This window comes from Myotis nattereri, assembly GCF_964212035.1.
Source record: "Myotis nattereri genome assembly, chromosome: 1".
In the NCBI taxonomy this organism is placed as follows: Eukaryota; Metazoa; Chordata; class Mammalia; order Chiroptera; family Vespertilionidae; genus Myotis; species Myotis nattereri.
Window position 1 is genome coordinate 178283371 of NC_138075.1, and position 24850 is coordinate 178308220.

The following is a 24850-nucleotide window of genomic DNA, read 5'->3' on the forward strand; positions in this document are numbered from 1 at the left end:
CAGACAGGAAACTGCAGGCAGCTGCTTCTCACCCCCGCCCCCATTCAAGAAGCACTTTGCTCCTTTACAGCAAAGGAGCTGAACTGTGAAATGAACTGTGCTGTCTGGATTGGGACTAGGTAGTTTGGCAGCCATTCAAGTCTGTTCTTAATGGTGTGTCCATCAAATAGCAAGTTTGGGAAGTACTGATTAAAATGCTTGGTCCGATTCATTGTAGATTAGAGCAGGATAGGCAGGGAGTGGGAATCCAGAGTCACACATAATGTTTCCTTTGCAGCTGGAGAAACTGAGGCAAAGAAAAGAAGAACATTATGTAAGGTCACAGAGGGGAGCCTGCAATCTTGAGAAAATGATCTTCATTTACTCTGTCATTCCCAGGCAGCTGGTTGAGAGCTAATCTTATTTTTAAATAAGCTTAGTTGTCTAACATATTATTGACCACTCCATCATTGGTTGGGAAGGTGATGTGTTTTTGGAATAAGGTTAGTTGTCAGAAGTCTATTAAACACAGAATTTAAGAAAAATGGGTTTGTTTCTTTATAAAATTATTTAACAAGTTCACTTTTTTGTTGTTGGATACAAACAAAATGAGTGTAACACAAATTGAGGAATATATTTAAGTTATGAAACACAACACATCCCCAGCTTAAGAACTAGAATATTAACAACACCTTAGAAACTTCTTGTATGTTCTTCTCCAACCTTCTCCGGTGTCCCCCACCCTCCACACAGAGTTGAACATGTTCTTGGATTTATGTTTGTCTGTTCAGTGGCTTTATTTTCACAGCTTTATCATATATGCATGTATCAGTAGATATTATAATATTGTATTTTGTTTGTTTTTTTGAGCTTCATTAGAAATGGTATCATATTGTATATATTTTTCTGCATCTTAATTTTCATGCCAGTATTATATTTCTAAGATTCTTCTATATTGTTCTTTTAAGCTGTGGTTTACTCATATTTTTTAAAATATATTTCTTTATTGATTTCAGAGAGAAAGGGAGAAGGAAATAGAAATATCAATGATGAGAGAGAATCATTGAGTGGCTGCCTCCTGCACACCCCCCACTGGGGATCGAGCCTGCAACCCAGGCATGTGCCCTTGGCTGGAATCGAACCTGGGACCTTTCAGTTTGCAGGCTGACACTTTATCCACTGAGCCAAGCCGGCTAGGGCTGGTGTACTCATATTCACTGCTCTGTAATATGCATTGTGTGACTATATAAAAATTTAGCTAGTCACTCTGGAAATTGGATTTTGGGGTTTTTGAGTAGAGAAATAGCAGTCAAGACTGGGCTGATGTACTTGTCCAACAATCTCTCCAGATCAGGGGCTTTCAAAAAAAAATTCTTTTTACTCTTATCAAAAACATACATATTTTATACTGTATCTCAGTACTCATGTACCTGTAAGTAATTGAAATAAAGTTAAATAACACTGGTCTTACCATATGTAATGTACTCTAGTCCATTCTATTTTATTTTTACTTTTTAATGCTTAATTAGCATTGAGTGAGGCCCACCAAATTGATTTAATTACCCTCTGTGTCGAAGATCATAATTTATAAAACACTGCTTTAAGTCTTACAGTGAAGAACAAATTAGTAGGTCAAAAAGTTTAGCATGCTTTTTAAAAATCTCTTATTTCTTTTATTGTTGACAGTATTACAGATATCCCCCAACCACCACCACCACCACCACCATGCCCCCTGCCTCTTTACCCTCCTCCTCCCAGCCCCTGCCCCTCCCCAGGCCTTCACCACACTATTGTCTGTGTCCATTGGTTATGCATATATGTATATGAGTTCTTTGGTTAATCTCTTCCTGTCTCCCCTTCTCCCCGCTGAGATATGTCAGTCTGCTCTATGCCTCCATGTCCCTGACTTATTTTGATTGTCAGTTTATTATGATCATTACATTCCCTTTATAAGTGAGATCATGTCATATTTGTCTTTCTCTGTCTGGCTTATTTCACTCAGCATAATACTCTCCAAGTCCATCTGAGCATGCTAATTTTCAATATGAATTTGGGGGGGCAGGAAAAGCAATGTAGCAAAATCTATGTAATATTCATACTCATTGTTCTTTAATATGGTCACTATGGTTATAAGATTTTGTCCCTCACATCAATAAAGCTCCCTTCATGAGATAAAAAATGTTCTACAGTCTCAAACACTTCCAGATGTCTTTTTATCTAAACTATTTTTTTTATAAAAGTTCAGCACAATATAAGAGATTTTCATAAAGTATTTTTTCATGTCACTTTAGAAATTTTAATTTTATCATTAGAAAAGGCAAAATCCTTTTTTGTTCCTTTGTCATAGGGGGTAGTAGATGGCTTTCCAGATTAAGAGTCAGGAAGCTAAGCACCCATAGACCTTATACTTGGGCTTTTCCCCTGCGAGTTTCTAACTCATCAGCAGGCAAGAGAGATCTTTGTCACGAGGTCTACACCCATCTCTCCTTGACGGCATACACCAGGAGCCCTAGATGTTTTGGCTCGGTGGATAGAGCATCCGTCCAAGGGTTTGATTCTGGTCAAGGGCATGTACCTAGGTTTCAGGATCCATCCTTGGCCCTAGTAGGGGCTCCTGTGGGAGGCAACCAATTGATGTGTCTCTCTCACATCGATGTTTCTCTCTCTATCTCTCTCACCCTCCCTTCCACTCTCTCTGAAAAAAAAAATCTATGGAAAAATATCCTTGGGTGAAGATTAACAACAACAACAAAAAAAAAAAAACAACCCAGAAAAATTCTGTATTTTAGCTTCCTCAGGGGACCATTGCAGAAGAGTCTCTTTCATCTACCCAAAGCAGCACTAAAAACTCCTTTTTTCACTTTATCAGAACTAATGGGGATTGATCATTTTCCACCTCAAATTGTAGACATCTTCAAACCTCAAGTGACACAGTTTCCTTCCTGTAACAAGAGAATTCTGAAACACTGGGTACATCTGTATGCCAGGTATCCTTATCCCCAAAAGGACAGAGTTAACTGATTCTCTGCTGCCACTTTCCCCTTTGTACTTCTCATACCCATCTGAGGAGTGGGTTAAAGAGTTTGGGGTCCTCAAAGAGGTACCAAGATTTTAGACTATTCTGTTTGTCTCTAGACACTCTCTTGCTTGCTTGGGAATGGAATTATTTTATATTAGAACTACTACTAGAGTCCTCCCAAGTAAAACAGGAAATATTTTCAGAAAAGATTAAAACCATATTCTTGTAATTATGATAACACCGGGTTATTCTTGGATCATAAATTAGTCTCTTCCTTCTTACCATTTCTCTTTCTTCAGAAACTAGTCAAAAAGTTAGAAATGTTTCAAATTATAATTTTTAAGCAGATTTTTTTAAGAATTATTTTTCTTTGTTTCTATATAATTGTATTAAGGACTTTTATTTAGCATTCACAATAGAGCCTATTGCTTTTTTCTCTTTATTTTTGTTTGTAAATCATTGGAAGATTCACAACTTTTATTTAAGAAACAATGTTTACACCAGAGAAAATTTACATTCTGGAAAAAGTCTGGTGATTAAGAGTGAGAGTGCTGGAGCCAGATGTGCTGGGCTCAGCGTCTGGCTCTTCCACTTACGAGTTGCTTGACACTGGCAGGCTACTTACATCCCTGGGCCTCATTTTCCTTATCTGTACTATGCAAATAATAATGACATCTACACCGTAGGGTTCTTATAGGATTAAGCACATCAGTTCATATAAGTGCATAGACCAGTACCAGATATATAGCGAAGGCTCTATCTGTGTTATTCTTATAACTGTCATCATTACTTCATCATTACACAGTTACTATATTACATGACAACCCATCACCTCCCTCTGACTTCCCAAGAAGCAAAGGCTGATTTTTTGTTTCTAAATCTGTTAAAACCAAGACATTTTATCTTCTTTGGGGAAATATATATATCCAACATAACTTACTGATGAAAGTTTAACTGCTTAGTCATTAAATGTACTTTGCAAAGCATACACTACTATACAAATGTGTTATTATAATACCTACTTCCAAGAAAATTTCTATTTTCCAGATGCCATTATTTAAGAGAGAGCTTATCTTTCTCTTTGGAAATAAATGCGAGGGGATTTTTCCCATAAAGAATAATCTTTATGGAACCTCAAAGTTCTTAGACTAAGATTTGTTGATGGCATTTTTCATTATTGGGATAAGGATTTAGATTGTATCAGATTTAAACACATTTGCAATTTCAGCTTTTCCTTCAACAAAGATATGAACAGATTGCTGTCAGAAAAAAGCAAAGCACTCTTGGTTGCAGGAATTTTAAAAGTAAATGTTAAATAAAATAGGTTTCCAGAAATTTCAACTCTCAGACCATTTGATGCCTGCTTCATTTAGTTAATTATAATAAATTGCATATATTAAGAAATTTCCTGAGAAGGTGACATCCAATCTTCAGTTGCTGGAATTTCTTTGACCATCAATGCACAATAGTCTCTCCTTCCTCAATTTCCTTTTCTACACACAATGCAAGTCTCCCCTAAATAAGACCTTATCATGATATATAGTATCCTTTGCTCAGTCTGTCGGCTCTACACAATCTGGAATTTTGTTATCAGTGTATAATGTTATCATAGGTAAAATTATTTCCTGAGTGTATTTGGCTCCTCCACTAAATCTTAAGCCCTCGAAATCAAAGATCATATTTTATAATCCTTTTTATGATGGCCAGCAAAGCCAGCACAGAGTGATTGCTCAGGGAGTGCTGATTGATTGATTAATTGAAATTCACATGAGCCTACTCTGGAATCCAATGTGACAAAGCCCATATTTTCCCCAAATAAAACAAGACCTCATAACGGAATTTTTCCACTTTTCCTCAGCCCCTTCTACAGGCTTCTCTGTTGCTTCGGTGACCTGCAGATACAGCAGAACAAACAAGAAAGCGTTCCGGTTGGAGTTAAACACATCTGGGCTTTGAGCACCGCCTGGAAAGCAGGATATTTAACTCCCAGAGCCTCAGTTTTCTCATCAATAAAATGGGGAAAATGATGTCTGCCTTGGTGTTTTGAAGAATGGAGAAAATACTTTATATAAAATGCCTAGCACAGTGCCTTGCAGGGGTGCAATGAAAATAGGCTGTTAAATGCATACTTAAGTAGAGGTGCCGATTTGAAATTTATAGCTGATTTTCTCAAAAACAGTATGCCCAAAGCCCAGCTCATGATTTTTCCCAACTCCCAAACCTAAACCTGGTTTTCCTTCAGGGCATGGCACCATTACCCAACCACTCATGCAAACCAAAATCTAGAATTCGTCTCTAACACCTCTTCTATCCTCTTCCACACCTGTTTCCAAAGCAACACACATGACCTCCTGAGTCTTCCCACATCTCTCCACTTCCCACAACCACCAGGCGGGTGGAAGCTACTGCTGTCCTCTTGCGCTGGGTCCGCCACAGCACCTCCCACTCAGCTCCTGCTTCCCCCAGGAGTGGCTCCAATCTGCTCATATTACCTGAATGACTGACCTTCATTATGAATGCAAATCCGATCACATGTTTCCCTTGATGCCTATCACTTTTAGTAAAACAAATACGTGAATCCTTTACTTGGCCTATAAGATCTGGTACGATCTGGCCCATGCTCTGAGGGTATTTTCCATTTGTCCATTCTCCCCCCAGATCCACTTTATCCTTCTGCAGCCAGCTCTGTGCCCTGGGAGCTGAGTTTGTAGGCTGCCTCAAAGGGCTCCTTCACCCTCTGACTTACAGATCATTTGACTAAAGAAAGACAGGAGATGGGAGGGGGCTGGAGATTGCAGTACTTTTTCCCCTGGATCTCTTCCTACAGGGTAGCCTCAGATTGGCTGCATCTTCTTACAGACATGGCTACTGAGAGGTGTCTCTTTCCTGAAGCTGATTTCTCTGATAAATGTAGGCATAGGAGCAGCTTTTCATTCTGGGGTACTGTATATCCCTTGTTGATTTCCCTTAACCATTAAGACACCATTATAAAGAGTCCCTTTATTAAACTGTCCTCAGTGGCCCCATTTGAGTGTGCCCTGTGTTCTGCTAGAAGCCTGACTGAATCATTCTTCCTTCCTTAAGCTACTGGCCTTTCAGTTCTTCAGATATTCCATGCTCCCTCCCGCCTCTGCCTAGATGAATCTTTCCCTGTCCTTGGTTAACACTAACTCATCCCTCAAACCTCAGCTTTAACATCGCTTCCTACTGGAAGCTTTCCTGACTCTCCAAGTAGGTCAAGTAACTCTGTAATATATTTTCTTACTTCTATGTAATTTTCCACAGCACTTATAAGAAGATAAGTGCATCATTTAATAAAAGCATGTCTCCGCTTTTAATGTAGGAATTACTTCTGTTTTTCTCATCACTGTATCCCAACTCCTAACGCAATGTCTGACACATGTGGGTCTCAGAACAGAAATGAGAGAAGAATGAATTCATTCAGTTTGCTAGCCACTAACTAGAAATGTGCCGATCTTTAGGTGTACACAAATGGACCACATTTATCTGTTTATTTCCCATATGTTAATCATATTTTGGACAAAGAGATCTTATTCTTTCTTCCAATCACAATTTTCAAAGCAAGCATTTCAAAGTTACATTATGTTAGGAATGTCCTGGCTGCCTACTTGCTTCAAATGACTGTCCCTTTCTTCTTGCCATATTCTGCTCTTTCTGTTTTCCTCAGTGAATAGTTTCCCCTTTTCATTATCTCATATTTGTAGGCTGGAATGTCCTTCCACTTCCACCAACCTACCCATGTCCATGTGACTAACTCCTTCCTCTCCTTCAAGGCTTTGCTTACAAGTTTCCTCAATGGAGCCTACCATTACCACACTACTTAAAATTTCTGAAGCAACTTTCTCCCCAAATCTCCCATGCCCTGCTCTATTTTTCAATAACTTTGATCATCATCTAGCATCATTTATATTTTTATGATGCTTATTGCTTATATTCTCTCTCCTCTAGTAAAATCTATATATATCAGGTTCCAAGAGCAATATCTAGAACATAGTAGTCCTTTAAAAATAATTGTTGAATGTGTTAAATCAGTGCCCATTTCTCAACCTTTGACTGGCTTGTACTTCTTCATTTACAACTACTCTTTCTCCATATACCAAAAGGCAACTATAGATTGAAAGATTCTTCCTTGTCCCTTCCTCTTCCTGGACAAAACTTTATGATGCAAAAATTTTAAAAGAAGCTCATGTGATTTAAAGGAAATGCCCTTACCATACCTACTTCCTAACTCAATAAGTAAGCAGTGTGAACACAGGAATCATGACTTTTGGGTGTAATGTCCTCCACTCATTAAATATTTTGTTATGAGGGCAATAATAATGAAAGCAAGTGTTAATGAAAGTCCATAAAAGTGTAAGTAAAATGCCTAATTTCTATTTGCTAATTTCTATCTCCATTTTATCTTTAAGTCACTTTAGAAATAATACATAAAAAGCAAATTTGCCATAAAATCTAGCAAGAGAAACTCATTATACGTTTGTAGTTTTATCATTCTGAGTTATATTCAGCATTGATATTCAAAATAGTCAAGATTCTGCAAGATTCCAAAGTGCCTGTGAACCATTAAACATTAAATCTTTAATAGCATTTTAGGCCCATCTTATTAATTGAATATTGGTTATCCATGCCCATTATGTATGCCCTCTAGTAACCAGAAAATTCCAACCAATCAACCTGACAAGAAGTATCTATTAAATGACTAAAATATGCTCATTCTAGCATTGTCTTATTAACCAGAACATAGTTCCTCTGTGTATGCTAACTGCTGAGAATCTACTGGATCACTAGCAACTGCAAGTATCTGTTAGTCTGAAATTACTTTTACCCAAGATGCTGCTAAATGGCTGAAGAAGAAAGGTGATGGCTGGTTGGCATTATGTCAGTTCTCATCCCTTCATGACACTGCCTCCTTTCTGAGGCATATACCTCCTTTCTCCTTGTGGTTAATCATGTTTAAACTCTAATTGGTTTTTCTCTTTTAAGGGAAACATGGTAGACATTTTTTTCTGATATATTTTATGTATTCCCCCCTCTCTTTTATATTATATGTTAATAAATGATCAATTTGGAAAGTATAGGGGGTATTGGGGAACAAAGAAAAAATAATTCTCAATTCTCCCACATATTTTATCACTAAAGATAACTACTGTTGATTTGGGGATCTGTTTATTTTCATGGTTTTACACACACACACACACACACACACACACACACACACATATGCACACCAGTGATCTAAAACATGTCAGTAGTGGTGAGCTAGAAAAAGAACAGCCCAACCCCATAAAAGTGACATCTATAAAAAAACATACCTAAAAGAGAAAAAAAGAGAAAGAATGAAACCTAGTCTTTAGGGTAAAGGTTAACAACTGAACTGTCATTTAGAGTTGATGATTTGCTTTCCCCTAAGCTTAGAGCTTTCTGCGAATTAGTTTATGATCCCAGACAGCCTTCTCACTGGGGGGCAGGGTGCCCAGTTAGCCCTAATTATTACATTTTGTTTCACATTCCCACTTAAACAGCTAACCTTTTCTTTCTAATGGGTCTGGACTCTGGCAGCCACAGCTTGAACTGACTGAGCTGTTCTTTCTCTAAATGGCCTTTTGTGTGTGGATAATGACCCCACTCTCTTGAATAGGGTTTTTCTCTACTTACTGTAGCTAAATGCATCATTGGAAAAAATAAAGAAAAGAGAAATTGCAGTAAAATGGTACATAATGGGGTGCAGGGTAGGCTTGGCTCTCAGACTTTCACACTTTCCTTCTTCTAAAGTTTCATACAGAATAATATTAAACCTCAGATTTGGGGGCAGGGGGAGCTGTGGTAGAAGCACCCTGTGGGATTTGGCCTTATTCTGGGCTATGATTTGAGAAGACAAGCTGCCTCTGAGTGGAGCGGTGCCTGGGTCTTCTCAGTGGAAATCCTGCTCTGCTTCTTGGTTCAGCTTATGGAGGCAGAGGCTGCCTCAGGATAAGTGCTCAGAAATATGAATTTCTTCTGGTCAACCACAGGCTTCTGAGGGACGTTGCTCTTTCTTGTCCTTGTGTTACAGTTCTGCTGTGAAGCCTAAATGTACTATGTCTGTGACATGGGGGAGCCTGTGGAACCGATGGATGAAAGCTCTTGAACACCCACTGATGCACCAAGACTTAGAATGATAAAAACTGAATGTCCTGTCATAGGATGAATAATGGTTATCAAAGTTCATAAAACTTTATGGCAGATTTTGAACCATCAATTTTACATTTAAAATTAATTAAAGGGCATCCAGGTCTCTTTGTAGTCCCAATATAGTTTACACACACACACACACACACACACACACACACACACACACACACTAAAGGTAACCTAAAAGCACAGTAAAGCAATGTTAAGGTCTAAAGACTGTGCTACTGGAGCTTCCCTACCTCTACTGAGTTATTTCCCTCTTCTTCCTTGCTTTGTTTACTCTCCTTCTTGTGTGTAAAAAGCACTTTATAAATTACTAGATGTTATATAAATACCAGGCAGTGTGATATAATCACTCCCCCTCTCTTCTGTACCTAATTTCCTCCATTGCACCTTATTTACTTGGTACTTACAAATTCTGACCAATCTCTTTCTCCCACCTCATCCTTTGGGTATGTTAATGGTTTCATTTAGTAAATAATAACCCATAATGGGTTAATAAAGGGCAGTTAGGGATGCTAGGGTATAACCCTTTGAAGATCTGTAAGATGCTACCCTGTGGTGATTCATTCACTCCCACTTCTGAGTGCCTTAGGTACCTCATCCGAGAGGGGGTAATAATAATAATGCATTTCTTCTTTACTCAAGCTAGTGAAGAGATAGGTATGGCATGTTATGTATGTTTAATGTTTTTAAAGTTTGGTCTCTGCACAAGCAAGAGGTCAAGAGAAAAGACTGAAACATGGACAGAAGAAAGCTGAGGAGATTATTTCCTACCAGCGAGACAAATATTAGCAGTAAATATCTATTAATTGGACATGGTCATTTTTGTTTCATCACAGAACTTCTGAATAGGTTTTAAGCACTTTACACTCCTGTAAAATACTATCTGTTTTAAAAATCCAATGAAGTTTGGGGAAAATTCAGGCAATCAAACTCATTCTGTATGAAGGTGTGGGGCAGCCATTTATGTATATTCCTGGTCTTCCCCAAAAATTTTGAGGCAAGTGTAACTTTTCCCAATAGCTTTCACCCATCTACTCTGCAGCTGCTGAAGAGTAGAGTGGCCCCAAAGAGAAGAACTCATTGGCTTATAAACCTTGACTTCACACATGGACTAAATGCCTTTTGACGCTATTGATCTTGCAATTTAGATGTGACCAAGTCTTTATAACCCATATGAGAAACTGAAAGATGACTCAAATTTCTAACACTAGGAAGGCTGATATGTTTTAGACTTAGAGCAACACTTCTCTTAACTGCTCTTTGTAGGGCTATACATGTGTCATCATGAGTGAAACCATTTTCCAGTGACCTGGATCAGTACAGAGAAGCTTGAGATACCTTCAGAGTAGATGCTAAACAGTGACGGCTAAAATAAAGGAAGGTCATAGATGAGGGTAGAACAATTCCGATTAGGTCATTACTAATAAAACCGTGACATTCTAGATCACTTTGCACTACATGTCGCATTCACCCAGCCATATATTTCCCAAATCTTTACTGAGCATTTCTTATTTGCTAGAGATGGAATTAGGGTCCAGAAGATAAATAAAGCAGGATTATCACTGTCCTCAGAAGGTCACAACTACTGGAAGAAATTGGAATATAACTAACACACTAACAGGTCTCATTTATTTATTCCAAGTGAGTTCCTGCTACTATTCTAAGTGTTTTGCCTTCACTCCCTCAATTGATCTCACAACACTATGTGGGATAAGTATTATCTTCCCTTTTCTGCAAATTGAATTGAGGCACAGAGATTTTCATACTTGTGCACGATCACACAGTAGTAAGCGATGAAGCCAGATTCAGCCCAGACTCCATGCTCTTCCCTACTGTCTGAAACCATATTCTTAAAGAAAGGTATAAAAAGGGCTCCAATTAGATCAGGAATCCCAGGGAAGGAACTAGAACTGTTTTTAAACCTTTGTTTTATTCCTATCTCCCAAATATAACTTTCTTTGAGGGTTTGGTGAATTTCCTTTCATCTTTCTATGCAACTGGTTTTGCTATATTATTAGGTTTATAAAACATAGATGTAATTGTATTGTATATACTATGTTTATCATGTAATTCTGAAGTGTGTAGGCCTTGAATATTATTAGTTATGACAGAAAGTCTTTAAAAGTCATTGCTTAAGGACTTTCATAGCCCAAGAGATGTATTTTTTAGGTACATTTAAAAAACTTAATTCACTGGGAAAGTAGTTATTTATTTGTCTAATGTGTATATTATAATAATAAGCAATTTATATTTAAGAATAATCATGAAAGCTCACCTATATATTGAAATAACTAGAAGTCGCAAGAGTCAAAATGATATTTAAATATATTTTCATCTTCTTGTTATTTAACCTTTGTGAGTTAAGTTGGTGCTCAGAATTGTAAATGCATTTACAATTTTAGAAATTTTCACAAGCATTCATAACAAGCTCAGTAAGAATATTGTTTCCTTTACAACAATGTTAAACGTTAGAAATGGTGGAGGAGGGATTGAAAAATCATAATTACAGCCAGTCTTTCCATGAGGGGTATGTCTGTTTAAACTTTAATGACGGTATAAACAGGAGTGTGCTGCACTCCATGGGCTACACCTCTCACCTATTAAGAAGGCACATGAAATTCTTGTTAGAAAAATAAGGAAGTGGGTGGGGGAGGGGAAGAAAATGTGCTTCAGATTTTTTTACTATAGCTACTGCTTTCATATCAGAAGCCAATTTTTACATTTGAAACCCCAACTGATCTAAGCAGATTTTTAGCTTGCCAACTAATGAGTTTAAAAACGAAGCCCTCTTGTTGTTGCTGGGTTTTCTTTCTGCTTCAGTTGTTTTTTCAAATAAAATGCTGAAATGCCAAGGAAGCAATTTGCAGAAATGCATTGGTAGCTAAATTGCAGCTCTCTGTATCCCATGTAGCTGGTCTTCACTGGTGTTACCTAAAGACTCTATAACATTCTAATATTATTTAAAGGCAGAAAACTCAATGATTGACAGAAGCAAAGTAAAATTGCTTGGTCATGAAGTCATAAAAAGATTCTAGTCTTTCTGTATAATTGCCAAATTCACTAAAACCTCACTGTAACATAGAAAAGTCTTCAATATAAGATAAATTTGCTTACATTAGATCCAACATAGGCTTTTAAAAAACAATAGTACTTGACTCAAGCACAGTACTTAGATTACCTCACGTGATCTTCATTAAAACCTTATAAAATAGCTACTATAATTTCCATCATTTCACAGATAAGGAAATTGAGGCACAGAGATGTAAGTAACTAGCTCATGTTTACAGTCAAGGAGTGGCAAGGCTGGAAAGTGAACATAGATCAGCCATAATGTTTTCCAATTCCTCATCCAAAATCTCCAGTGGCAACTAATAGCCTATCAATCCAATTGACAAGGGATGAATGGGCCAGGATGTGTCTTTGGAGAGCGGGGAGTAAAGGATGACATTTTTTAAACCAGCTTTCAGTTTCTGTTCACATTATGGGCTGGTGATTGCTGCTTGCCTCCATTACCAGATCTGTTCTCCAGCCTTCTCCATAGCCGCTCTCTGGCTTCCAGTTGGGTACAGCCAATGGGAGGCATTGCAGGAACATGGAGGGCCAAAGGAGAGAGAGGCTATGTATTTCTTTCCCATGTCCCTACTTCAGTGCTTATCTCAGGTAATAATTGCATCTTTTCTGCTAAGTTCCTGCCCTTTCAGCCTTAGGGTGCTATCAACTTCTCGTTGCTAGTCTCTGGTTTCTTCAACATCTCTTATTTCTTCCTTTAACCGTGCCTTTTTAAGTCATCCCTTCATTAAAGCCACACTTGCATTATCTAGGAGGAAATCTGTTTCCTGCTGAGACCTGACTGAAAGACTGTCTTTCTAGTCTTATCCTTCCCCACTTCTACCTAAATACATTCATTCATTAAACAAATATTCACTGAGCCAGTACATCAACGTGAATCAGACAGACAAGATCCTTGCTTTCTTGAAACTTAAAAATATCTCAGGCCTTCACATCCTTAGACTGTTTTTTATTTCCTACTCCCCACATATCTCTTGCCAATTGTAATTCTTTAAGCCCTTGTTGGAATATTTTTTCTCCAAAATTGCAAATTGAGCCTACCACCCGTTTCTGTATAGCCCATGAGCCCATTTTTTTTCTTTCTTTCTTCCTTTTTTTTTTTTTTAAATCCTCAGCTGAGAATAGGTTTCCATTGATTTTTAGAGAGAAAAGAAGGGGGGGGGGGGGCAACGAAGAGGGTTGGGAGAGAGAGAGAGAGAGAAACATTAATCAGTTGCCTCCTCTATGTGCCCCAACCAGAAACTGTACCTGCAACCTGGGTATGTGCCCTGACCTGGAATGGAACCTATGACCTTTTGGTGTATGGGAAGACACTCCAACCAACTGAGCCATCCAGCCGGGCAACTTTTACATTTGTAAGTGGTTGAAGAAAATCAAAAGAAGGAACATATTTTGTGACATATGCATGCAGGTTACACAAAACTGAAATATCAATGCTCATAATAAAGTTTTATTGAAAAATAGCTATACTCATCCATGTGGCTGCTTTAGCAATGCTTCTCAGAGTTGAGTAGTTGCAACGAAGACCCAAAAGTTGAAAATATTTACTACCTGGCACTTTATAGAAGTTCGCTAACCCTTGATGTAGAGTGGATGTGGTAACTCTTATTTGTAGGCTTTAAATTTGGCTGCTCAAGAGAGGATCTAGTCCCCTAAAACCTAGGTTTATTTCTAGTTTTATAAGGAGTAGGCAAAGGTTTTACTCATTTAGGGATGTGGTCAACATCAGAGCAGGCTCAATCCAAGAAGGGGGCTATCTCTATGAGGTACACAGTACATTTTTGAATAAGCTTAGCCTGAAACAGGAAATTCTCTCAGAGACATTATAATAACAGCTTCCATTTATAGAATTCTTACTATATGCTGCATACTTCATTGGAAACTCAGTTTAATCCTCAAAACCACCCAGAAAGGTAAGTATTTTCAAGATGTTATGATGGTGGGGAAATTAATTGAAATCAGAGATGTGTTTAACCCAGGGGTGGGCAAACTTTTTGACTCGAGGGCCACAATGGGTTCTTAAACTGGACTGGAGGGCCGGAACAAAAGCATGGATGGAGTGTTTGTGTGAACTAATATAAATTCAAAGTAAACACCATTACATAAAAGGGTACGGTTTTTTTTTTTTGGTTTTTTTTTTTTAGTTTTATTCATTTCAAATGGGCCGGATCTGGCCCACGGGCCGTAGTTTGACCACGACTGGTTTAACCCATAAAACTCTAGCAATTAGAGAGCAAAAAGGAAATATAATGCAAAGAGTGGGGTTTTCTGCCCACTTGACATGAGGTCTGGTCTTGTGGCAGATAAAAAGACCAACTTTATTCAGACCATGTTAAAACACCACCCAGTCACCTATGTAAGTGACACACTCAAGGGCCAGACTCAGAGGACACCAGAGCCCTGCTCCATGGGGTTGACCCCTGAACAGCTGGTCCTCCATGGTGGGCGAAGCCAGTCCTTGCAGCCAATCAATCTGGGGGTAAATCCCTCCCATTGAGGTGTCAACAGCAATCAAGGCTCAATTAAAACAGGAGATGTACATAGTCCACACATGGGATGCACTTAGAATGCCCATCTCGGGTGAATGGGGAAGCTGTACCACTGAACTGTATAGAACACCTACTATACAAGACCACTCTACCAAGCCCGGAAGACATAGCAGCACTATCTAATACATAGAAACAAACACAGAGAAGCTGCCAAAATGAGGAGACAAAGAAATATGTTCCAAGTGAAAGAACAGAACAAGACACCAACCCGAAAAAGGACTAAATAAAATGGAGAAAGCAATCTACTAGATGCAGAGTTTGAAACTGGTTATAAGGATGCTCAATGCTTAGGAGAAGAGTAGATGAACTTAGTGAGAATTTCAACAAAGAGAAAGGGAAAAAAAAAAGAAATGACTAGTTTTTTTAACTAAAATGAAGAATACGTTACAGGGAACCAAGAGTGGAGTACATGAAGCAGAGGATAAAATCAGAAATGGGTAAGATAAGGAAACAGAAAACATCCAATCAGAATAACAAAAAAGAAAAGAATTTTAAGAAATGGGGATAGTGTAAGGCATCTCTGGAACAACTTAAGCATACCAACATTTGCATCACCAGGGTACTGGAAGGAGAAGAGAGAGAGCAAGGAATTGAAAACCTATATGAAAAAATGATGTTAAACTTCTCTAACCTGGTAAAGAAAATAGATATACAAGTTCAAGAAACATAGAGAGTCCCAAACAATATGAACCCAAAGGTGCCTATACCAAGACGTAGTATAATGCCAAGGGTTAAAGACAAAGAGAGAATCTTAAAATCAGCAAGAGAAAATCAGTTAATTATCTATAAAGGAGCTCCTATAAGACTTTCAGTCGATTTCTCAACAGAAACTATGCAGGCCAGAAGGGATTGGCAAGAAATATTCAAAGTGATGAAAAGCAAGGACCTACAACCAAGATTACTCTACCCAGCAAAGCTATCTTTTAGAATTGAAGGACAGATAAAGAGTTTTCCAGACTAAAAAAAGCTGAAGGAGTTCATCACCACCAAACTAGCATTAGAAGAAATGTTAAAGGATCTTCTTTAAGAAGAATAAAAATATGAACAATAAAATATCAATAAATACATATCTATCAATAATCACTTTAAATTAAAATGGGTTAAATGCTCCAATCAAAAGATACCTGGAGTCTGAATAGATAACAAAACAAGACCTTTATATAAGCTGTCTACAAGAGAGTCACTTCAGATTAAAAGACACAAACTGTAAATAAAGGGATGGAAAAAGATATTTCACGAAAATGGAAACAAACAAACAAACAAAAGCTGGGGTAGCAATACTTGTACCAGACAAAATAGACTTTAAAACAAAGGCTATATAACAAGAGACAAAGAAGGGCCCAGCAATTCCAGTCCTGGGTATTTACCTGAATAAACTCAAAACAGTAACTTGACAAGACATATATGTTCATTGCAGTATTATTTACAATAGCCAATATATGAAAGCAACCTATGTGTCCATCAATAGATGAATGGGTTGAGATTAAGTGGTACATATATATGTACAATGGAATATGACCCCATTATAAAAAAAGAATGAAATCTTGCCATCTGCAACAGCATTGATGGACCTAGAGGGTACTGTGCTGAGTAAAATAGTAGTAAGTCACACAGAGAAAGAATAATGCCATATGATTTCACTTATATATGAAGAATCTAATAACAAAATAAATAAATAAATAAATAAGCAGAACAAAAACAGACTCATAGATACAGAGAATATTTTGACCATTGCCACATGGGAGGGGAGTTGGGGGAGTGGGGTGTGTGAAAAAGGTGAAGTATTTAAGAAATACAAATTGGTAGTTACAGAATAGTCATGGGGATATAAAGTACAGCATAGGGAATATAGTCAATAATATTGTAATAACTATGTATGGTGTCACACGGGTGCTAGGTTTATTGAGATGATCACTTTGTATGCTATAAAGTTTCTAATCACTGGGTTGCATTGTATACCTGAAACTAATATTAATAATATAATATTATGTCAACTGTAATTGAAAAATAACAAATTATTTAAAGTTAAAAATAAAAGACCAACTTTACAGAGTTGTTACTAGGAATCTGTGACCTAACTTATGAAAAAACACCTCTCAGTGTCTGGCAAATAGTGGTTGCTCAATAAAGGTTAGTTTATTTCCTTCCTCTTTTTTTAAAACTACATTTCATATTTGTCAAAGTTTATTTGGGTTACACATAAAGAATAATTGGGAGAGTACAGGAGGAATTAATAAAAATGATAAGGGCTGGAGAATAGCTATGGGGTAGACAAAAACAGGAGTGGAAACATTGCTTCTCTATACATAATATTCATATTGTTTTGATTTTGAAGAGAGACATATGTAATACTCTCTGAAATACTTTAAGCAATAAAAAAATTAAAAAATAAATAAAAAATCTGTAATGAGGATTAATTTGGGATCTATAAATTTTAGAGCTGCCCTAGTAGACAAGCCTATCCAATTTATGATAGTGATTTTTGCAAAATATTGGTTTTATTCCATCTGTTCTTTTTTAAAAAAATCTACTTTGGAATTAATTTATTCCTTGATTTGAACACATAATAAGGATCCAAATTTCTTTGTTTATACAAATAACTCCTATGGATCATAGCAATTCTTCAGCCAGTGGTTAATTTTTATAATTCAAAGTTAGCTTCCAAGAGGTTGTCACAGCTGATTTTCATATACTGTATTGTTCTATCTACTGTTGTTTCAATCCAGGAGCATTATTTGTGCAAACACATGTACTCTGTAGTAGGTAAGATACTATTTATCAATGTTATATGAAATTAAATAATGATGTAGTTAATTGATAGGATAGTTTAGAAACTTACAAAAGCATTGCAATGGCTAGTGACTGTATAGAGAATCAAGTCCTAGCCTTTACACAGAAAGTACATGGCCCTCTGCGTCCTGGTTCCTGCCTTCTACCCTTGCCATCTCCTGGCGCCATCTAACATCACTACCACTTGCAGGTCCTAGTGTTTCCATGCTGCTTCTTACCTAAGTTCCTGCTTAGTAAATATTTAATAAATTGATGAATGAATGACCAATATTGATTTAGTTTTCCAGAATGCTGACCCTTACCTATTAGAGAGGAACTAGTTAGGCTAAATGACTTGACATGCATACACCCCATTCTTCTTAATAATTATCTGTAGCTTTCTAAATTATCCAACTGGCTTTTTATAACACAGCTCTCCTGGGATTAGTTAAAATGGATCAAGGTAAATTGGTGAAAACAAGTTTCTGACTCTAGACCCACTGAGCCTATGGCTTGGAACAAACTTTAGAAGAAAGCACGTGAGAAGCACAAACAACGCCTTCACCTCCACTCCCATGACTCCCGCAGAGTTCCTGGGGCGACGCTGTCCCCAGCTCATGCGAAGAACAGGACCCTGCTTCTGTTCTTTCTGACGACCTCATAGATCAGACTCTGTCAGGATAACTTTCAAGGCTCTTTATCAACTGGTCCCAATTGACTCTTTTGAACCACTTTCCCCAGGTCGGTCAGCGTCACAAAAACATGTGCTCCGTTCATGTCTACTCTCAAATCTTAAACCATATTCTTCCCATTTAAAAAAAATCCCCCAGGTGTGTTTGTTTTTAAAGTGGCTTGTTTTGTTTATGCCAATTAAAGTTTTATATCTCATAAAAGCTTAAATAAAACGCATGTCTTTCCCATAATCTTTCTTGGCACCTGCTGTTTATATCATAACATCTAATACTTGTCTCTATGTGCCCTAATTGCTTCGCAGTTGCATTTTATTTATACATCTTGTCTCCTCATCTAGAAGGAATGTTCTTCTGAGACAGTGGGGATTGCCACTTCTTTATCATTTCTCATAATGCCTACCGCAGAGCTAGTGGACTGACTGCGTAAGTGATCTAAGGATGCCGATTTAATGGAACCTCCAGAGAGCATTGCAAATTGGGAGGAAGATAATGAATAGAATGAGTACATAGTATCTGCCATGATAGGTGTTCATTCTTCGTTATCTAATGTAATCTTCACAAAATGCTGCCACATACATTTTAGCAGCTTTATCATTTAGAGATGAGGCAATAGATGTTCACAAATATTTAGTGACTTACCCAACCTCATACAGCTAGGCTGTGGCAGCACTGGAATTTGAAAACACATCTGCTTGAAGTCAAAGGTTTTTGTTCTTTTTTCTCCGCTCAGTATTTTAACAGTGGGAACAAGACGGAAGACTAAAATGTTAGTATGCATTCTTAGTGGGTAATTTAATTTAAAACATTCAGTTTTGCCTATAAAATAGTATTTTAATCTTTCTTTTAAAATAAAATTAAAATTACATAGGGGACAGCTTTTCTTTATCCAATAGAATATGGAAACAACCAGGAATCATCAGGGAAATGAAGTTAATTGTTAGAGAAACAAAGCCATGCCCATCTTAGTTAACTAAAGAAATCCCAAATTTAGACCAACTTCACATTCCACAATTTCTTGGAGAGACAGCAAGAAGATTGAGTTATAGTTTCTGCTGCCAGGTCTTTTCAAGATCCAGTCTCTCTCTCTCTCTCTCTCTCTCTCTCTCTCTCTCTCTCTCTCTCTCTCTCTCTCTCTCTCTCTCTCTCTCTCTTTCTCTCTCTTTCTCTTTCCCTCATTTAACTTTAAAAGACAAACTAAAGAGTAGTTTCATTTCTAGTGCTTTCCAAAGTAAAACCCAGGCCCACTATGCCAGGAAGAGAAATGGCCACAACAAAACAACAAAATTTTTTTTTCTTGAAACCCAGATCCTCTTTCCATCTCTAAACCTCAACCACATTACCCACTCTCCCTGGCCATGGGCCTCCCACCTACCCTGGAAACAGAGTATGTGTTATCTCTTCTTTTCTCTGTAGGGCTTTTTTCTTTTTCTTAAGATTCTCATGGAATGGGAGACCCCAGTGGGCATGCTGGGGAAGGCACAATGTGTCTCCAGGCAGGATGGTGTGTGGGGTGTACAGCCTGCCTCACAGAAGGGCAACTCCCCCTGAGAAACTTTCAGCCCCTCTGTGAGATGACTACAGAAAAAGGCATTTTATTGACATCTCAGCTTCCAGTGGTTCCGGCCGCTTTTCCTTCCAGTGAGATCTGGGAACCCAACTGGTAAGTCAGACCCCTGGAAAGTCCTCTGGCTGACAGATACCATTCTGAGGCTGGATAAGAAGAGGAAGGGAAAGGATTGAGGGGGAGGCAAGGGGCTTTTTGGAGGTTGATGCTTTCCTTACTTAGAAAACCCATTTCCTTTTATTCTGCCCCCAGGCTTGTTTTAATTTTAAGTTATCAACTTGAAATAGCTAATCAGTTGCCCCAGGCATACACACATAGCCAAGGCTGCAAACTACCTGCCCCTTTCTAATCATCCCCAAGGTGATAATGATTTATATGTATATGCACTTAGCCTGGGAAGCCAGGCACGTTCTACAGGATGGTTTGCTGAGCTTTTTCAGTTAAACTGTCTGGTTTATACTAATGGCTGGGAGGCCCCGGGAGGATTACAACATTTTCATGATTGAACAAGAGGGTGAATATACACTTTAACATACACACACACACACACCCTCCAAACTCTAGGAAGAGATTTCAAAAATCTTATTTTCCCATTTATTTGGACAAGTGTCATTTTGTTTTGAATGTTTGCCATTCTCAATCAGGTGCTAGCGCAAATGTCCTAGGAGCCACAAAGAGAAGTAAGGTTTACATAGCGTGAGCTTTCATTGCTGCTCTGATACCAAATATTTACTGGGAAGCAGGATGGCTTCGTTCATTTAAATGAGAATTATTTGGTTTGGCTTAATGAAGCAAGAATTAACTGTTAGCTGTATCACTTAACCCACTGCTGTGATGTATCTGTCTTTATTAAGGAAACCTAATACATGCTTGGCAGGTCATAGCAACACTATTCTTTTGAGGGAATTGGTGAGAAAGAAGACCGTGGATTCTAATCGAAATGACAGCAGGAATTTGAGCAGAATGCAACAGTCTGCACTGAGACGTTACCGCAACCCCAATTAGAGTTTGTGTCTTGTCTACCCTGATTGCCAATCAGGTATTCACTGACCTTGCAAAAACAATTTCTTGGCCACCCCCTTAAGTCCAACTCTGGGGGTTCCTTTTCCGTAATGGGGTGTTCTCTCAAGAGAAAGCCCAACTCCAGCGTCATTAAGTGCCAAACCCAGCATAGCAGCTTCCCTTGGAGTTCTGCCATTGGAGTCAACTGTGATGATAACCCAGCTGAGATTAGGACCTATCGAGGGGAACATCATAATCCTAGAGGGCATGGTGGCAAAGAGATTGGTTTACACTTACTTGAATTTGACTTATCTTTCCCAAACTAGGGTGTATTCAATATCATAATTAAAATATACTCACATTCAAATGAGTAGATTTCTGAAGCAAAATATTTTTATTTTGGGGGTCAATATAGTATTAGAGATAGGGAGTTATGAAAAAAGACAGTGTGGGAAACATGAGAAGTAATTAAAGATTAGTTTTTTCAACTAGAAATTCTTCTTTATAGTAATGCTATTTTATTTTAGTGCCTCCCTCTCAAATATATCAATATACTTTACCAAGAATATTTTTATTGTGTCTTATTTTCTAAATTTTATAATTTCAAACATAGCCTTTTCCCAGTAATAAGAGAGAATACTTCAATTTTTTTATAGTAGGCCCTTGAAACATAATATTGGTAGAATATTTTTTGTCCCTTTTTATAGATCCTTACTGCTATTTCCTAACCTAATATTCGAAGAGAGAAAGAAACCCTGTGTAGCATAGAGTAAATAGGAACATGAACTTTTTCAGGCTACATTTTCTTTACAGAATTTTTTTCAATTCATTACTGAAAACATAGAAACAGAAGCAGAGGAATATTGAATTAACTTGTATTGTATGTCACTAAGGTTGTCCATTTAGCAAGTGAATTGGTTGGACCTCAAATCAAAGACTTACCCAATTCTATTTGGATAGTTATAGATTGAGCAATTATTTGGTGAAGACATGTCTTCAGAACACAGATATCTGGGGAAGAAGTATGTATCGATAATTCACATCCCCCAATTCTGAACCAATCCCTGTATGAGTTGCTAAGGGAACTGAGCATGCCCCTTAAAGATGCCCTGTAGTTCTTCTGGCCTAAGACTTCTCTCTCCTTGTTACCACAGTCATATCCTAATTGAGATAAGTCCATTCTAATGTGCTTGTTACTTATCAAAATGGATGTCACAGTACTTCCCTCACAGGAGATGGTTTCTGTGAAGAAGTGATGCACAGATACTTGGATTGTTACATGCTCAAGAATCCCATTGGGTTTTACAAATGCTCCAAATTCATAGTTGCTAGTTGTAAGCTGTGTGAATGTGTAGGAGACTGTCAATCAAAAATGGGGCTTAACATTTACTGTGACTTTTGCTATTGAAACATGATTCCTTTTTTTCTCTGCTGTAAGTCAGAAATGGAGTGGAACAAGTTAATTAAAATACTGGTGACTTAATGCTTTTCAGCCACTGAGCGTTTCCAGGTAGCCCTTCTCTGGAGCATTCTTTGTCATTGTGAAGTTCATCTGGAGCCAATAGAGAGTCTTTAAAAAAACAAAATAATTTCTTCTAAGCATTTTTTGGCCTCTTTGTTTTAAAAATCTATAAAATCACAATTTTATAGACCATGATACCATGGAAGTGTGGGAAGCCATCTATTTTATAAGCACATTGCTAGATAATAGCTTTATTGGCAGGCATCGGCTTATCTTTACCAATGCACAGCTACTGAACCGTCTGCCCACCAGCATTCAGCTGAATCCTGAGGAATAAATACCAACAAACTCCTTCATAAGCTTTTTTAAGTTATTTTTGGCCCTTGATGTCTTAGATATAGAAATGTGTGGGAAGAGATTTATTTGTACATTGAACTTTTTGCTCTGCGTGGGATTATTTGAAGAAATATTTTAAAACTAAAGTATTTTACTATACAAGGACTGAGAAGGCAATCATGGACTGTTCCTCTCCCAGAAGTTGCTAACTTGGCAGCCCATAGGCCACATCCAGCCTGCAGACATGCTTTTTGTGGTCTATATGTTTATTTGTTTTTAAATCCTCACCCGAGGATATGTTTTCATTGACATTTTAGAGAGAGAGGGAGGGTGCGAGGGAGAGAGAGAAACATCAGTGTGACAGAGAAACATCAGTTGGTTGCCCCCGGTACGCACCCCAACCAGGGATCGAACACACAACCTTTTTGATGTGTGGGATGATGTTCCAACCAACTGAGCCACCCAGCCAGGGCTCTATATATTTTTTTATTACTTGGCTTAGGAGCCATTTTGTGTGAATTGGAAATTTCACATAAAAATGAGTTTTTTTAAATCTGTCAATATTGGGTATGTACTACTCCTAGGTAGTAGCTAAGTAGCAACCGCCCCCTTTAAATAGGCATGGGCCCTCTAGTTTGCCACAGTTCTCCACAAACCACAAATCAAATCCTACTATAGGTTTATCAAAGATGTTGCTTTTGTGGTAACTGTTCATAACAAAGGACTTTTTGATATCATAATCTCTATTAGTCATAACAAGAGGGAAACTATGATAAATGCTTGTTTGAGTTCCTTAAGTAACTTCCTTTTCAAGAAGATGAACCGTTATTCAATAAACACCTCTTTACCCTATCTCTTGTGGTCATCACAACTCAATCAAGGAGGTGTTTTACAGAAAAGGAAAGTGGAGCTCAGAGAGACTAAGATCACACAGCTCTTAATTGGCAAAACTAAATTGCATTTCCAGGCTTGCTTGGTTCCAAAGCCCAGACTCCTCCACAAAACATTCTGAAGATTTCAGATGATTCCATACCAAATCTCATTCCTCTTTCCACATCCTTGTCTACAGTAAGGAGTTGAGTCAGAGAGGTGGAAGAGGAAAAGGGAATTTTTAACTTTTTTCTCCATTGCTACATCATCATTTCCTTCTTAGAACTACAATATATGACCTATTTTGTGTTGTTTTTTAATTCCTCAAGACAAGTTGTAAAAATTAAACTATGTGTGGCTCTTATAGGCTACCAGAAAGTGGATACCCACATGGTTTTTATTTTTTCATTGGCCATGTATACTCACCCCTCAATTGCTGCACAGCTGTATGGAGCTCAAATTGCAATAAAAGTGGTTTAGTGCAAACCATACATACATAATGACCTTTGATTTCTCCCCTAGGCTTTGCAAGTCTCTCTTAATTACCTGCCTGTAGACTAAGAATTCTTTGCCAGGTCTCTTCATTTACTGAGGTGTTTCTGAAGCAGCATTTTCAGAGCAGTCTCTTCAGAAGTGGAAACTGACCCCAAGCCCTCATGCTGAGGCAGGTCAGTGCAATTAGTAAAGCTGACGTAAAAACCTACTCCAGTCTGGCTGGTGTGGCTTAGTAGTTGAGTGTCAACCTATGAACCAGGAGGTCACGGTTCGATTCCCAGTCCCAGCATATGCTGGGGTTGCGGTCTCAATCCCCAGAGTGGGGCGTGCTGAAGGCAGCTGATCAAAGATTCTCTCTCATCATTGATGTTTCTATCTCTCTCCCCCTGTCCTTTCCTCTCTGAAATCAATAAAAAATATGTATATATAAAAACAAAACAAAAAAACCTACTCCAGTCAGGAAGTCGCTTAAGAAAAGGCACTCTGGCCTTAGCTGGTTTGTCTCAGTGGATAGAGCATCAGCCTGTGGACTGAAGGTTCCCCGGTTTGATTCCAGTCAAGGGCACATGCCCAGGTTGAGGGTTCAATCCCTAGTGGTGGTGGTGGGTGGGGGTGGGGGGCATGCAGGAGGCAGCCAATCAATGATTCTCTCTCATCATTGATGTTTCTATCTCTCCCTCCCCCTCTCCCTTCCTCCCTGAAATCAATAAAAATATATTTCTTAAAAAAGAAAAGGCACTCTGTCCCCATCTGTGAGAAAAGCTGTAAAAATGGTAATAGGAGAGACAAACAGGAACACTGTACAGGCCAGACCTGGGGGAATAACAGTCGAGTTGAGCTGATTCC

The 24850-nt window shown here is 38.1% G+C and overlaps 1 protein-coding gene across 5 annotated transcripts in view; it reads left to right on the forward strand.

Moving 5' to 3' along the window:
- RASGEF1B (RasGEF domain family member 1B) overlaps positions 1 to 24850 on the forward strand; it is a 525540-nt gene that overhangs the window by 432116 nt on the left and 68574 nt on the right. The window contains exon 1 of one of the 5 annotated variants that reach the window (XM_081095431.1): positions 13443 to 13620. The exons of the other annotated variants lie outside the window; for them this stretch is intronic. The gene's annotated coding sequence lies outside the window, so the exon portion shown is untranslated. Of the gene's footprint in view, positions 1 to 13442; positions 13621 to 24850 lie in introns of those variants that run through there. 5 annotated transcript variants of the gene reach the window in all.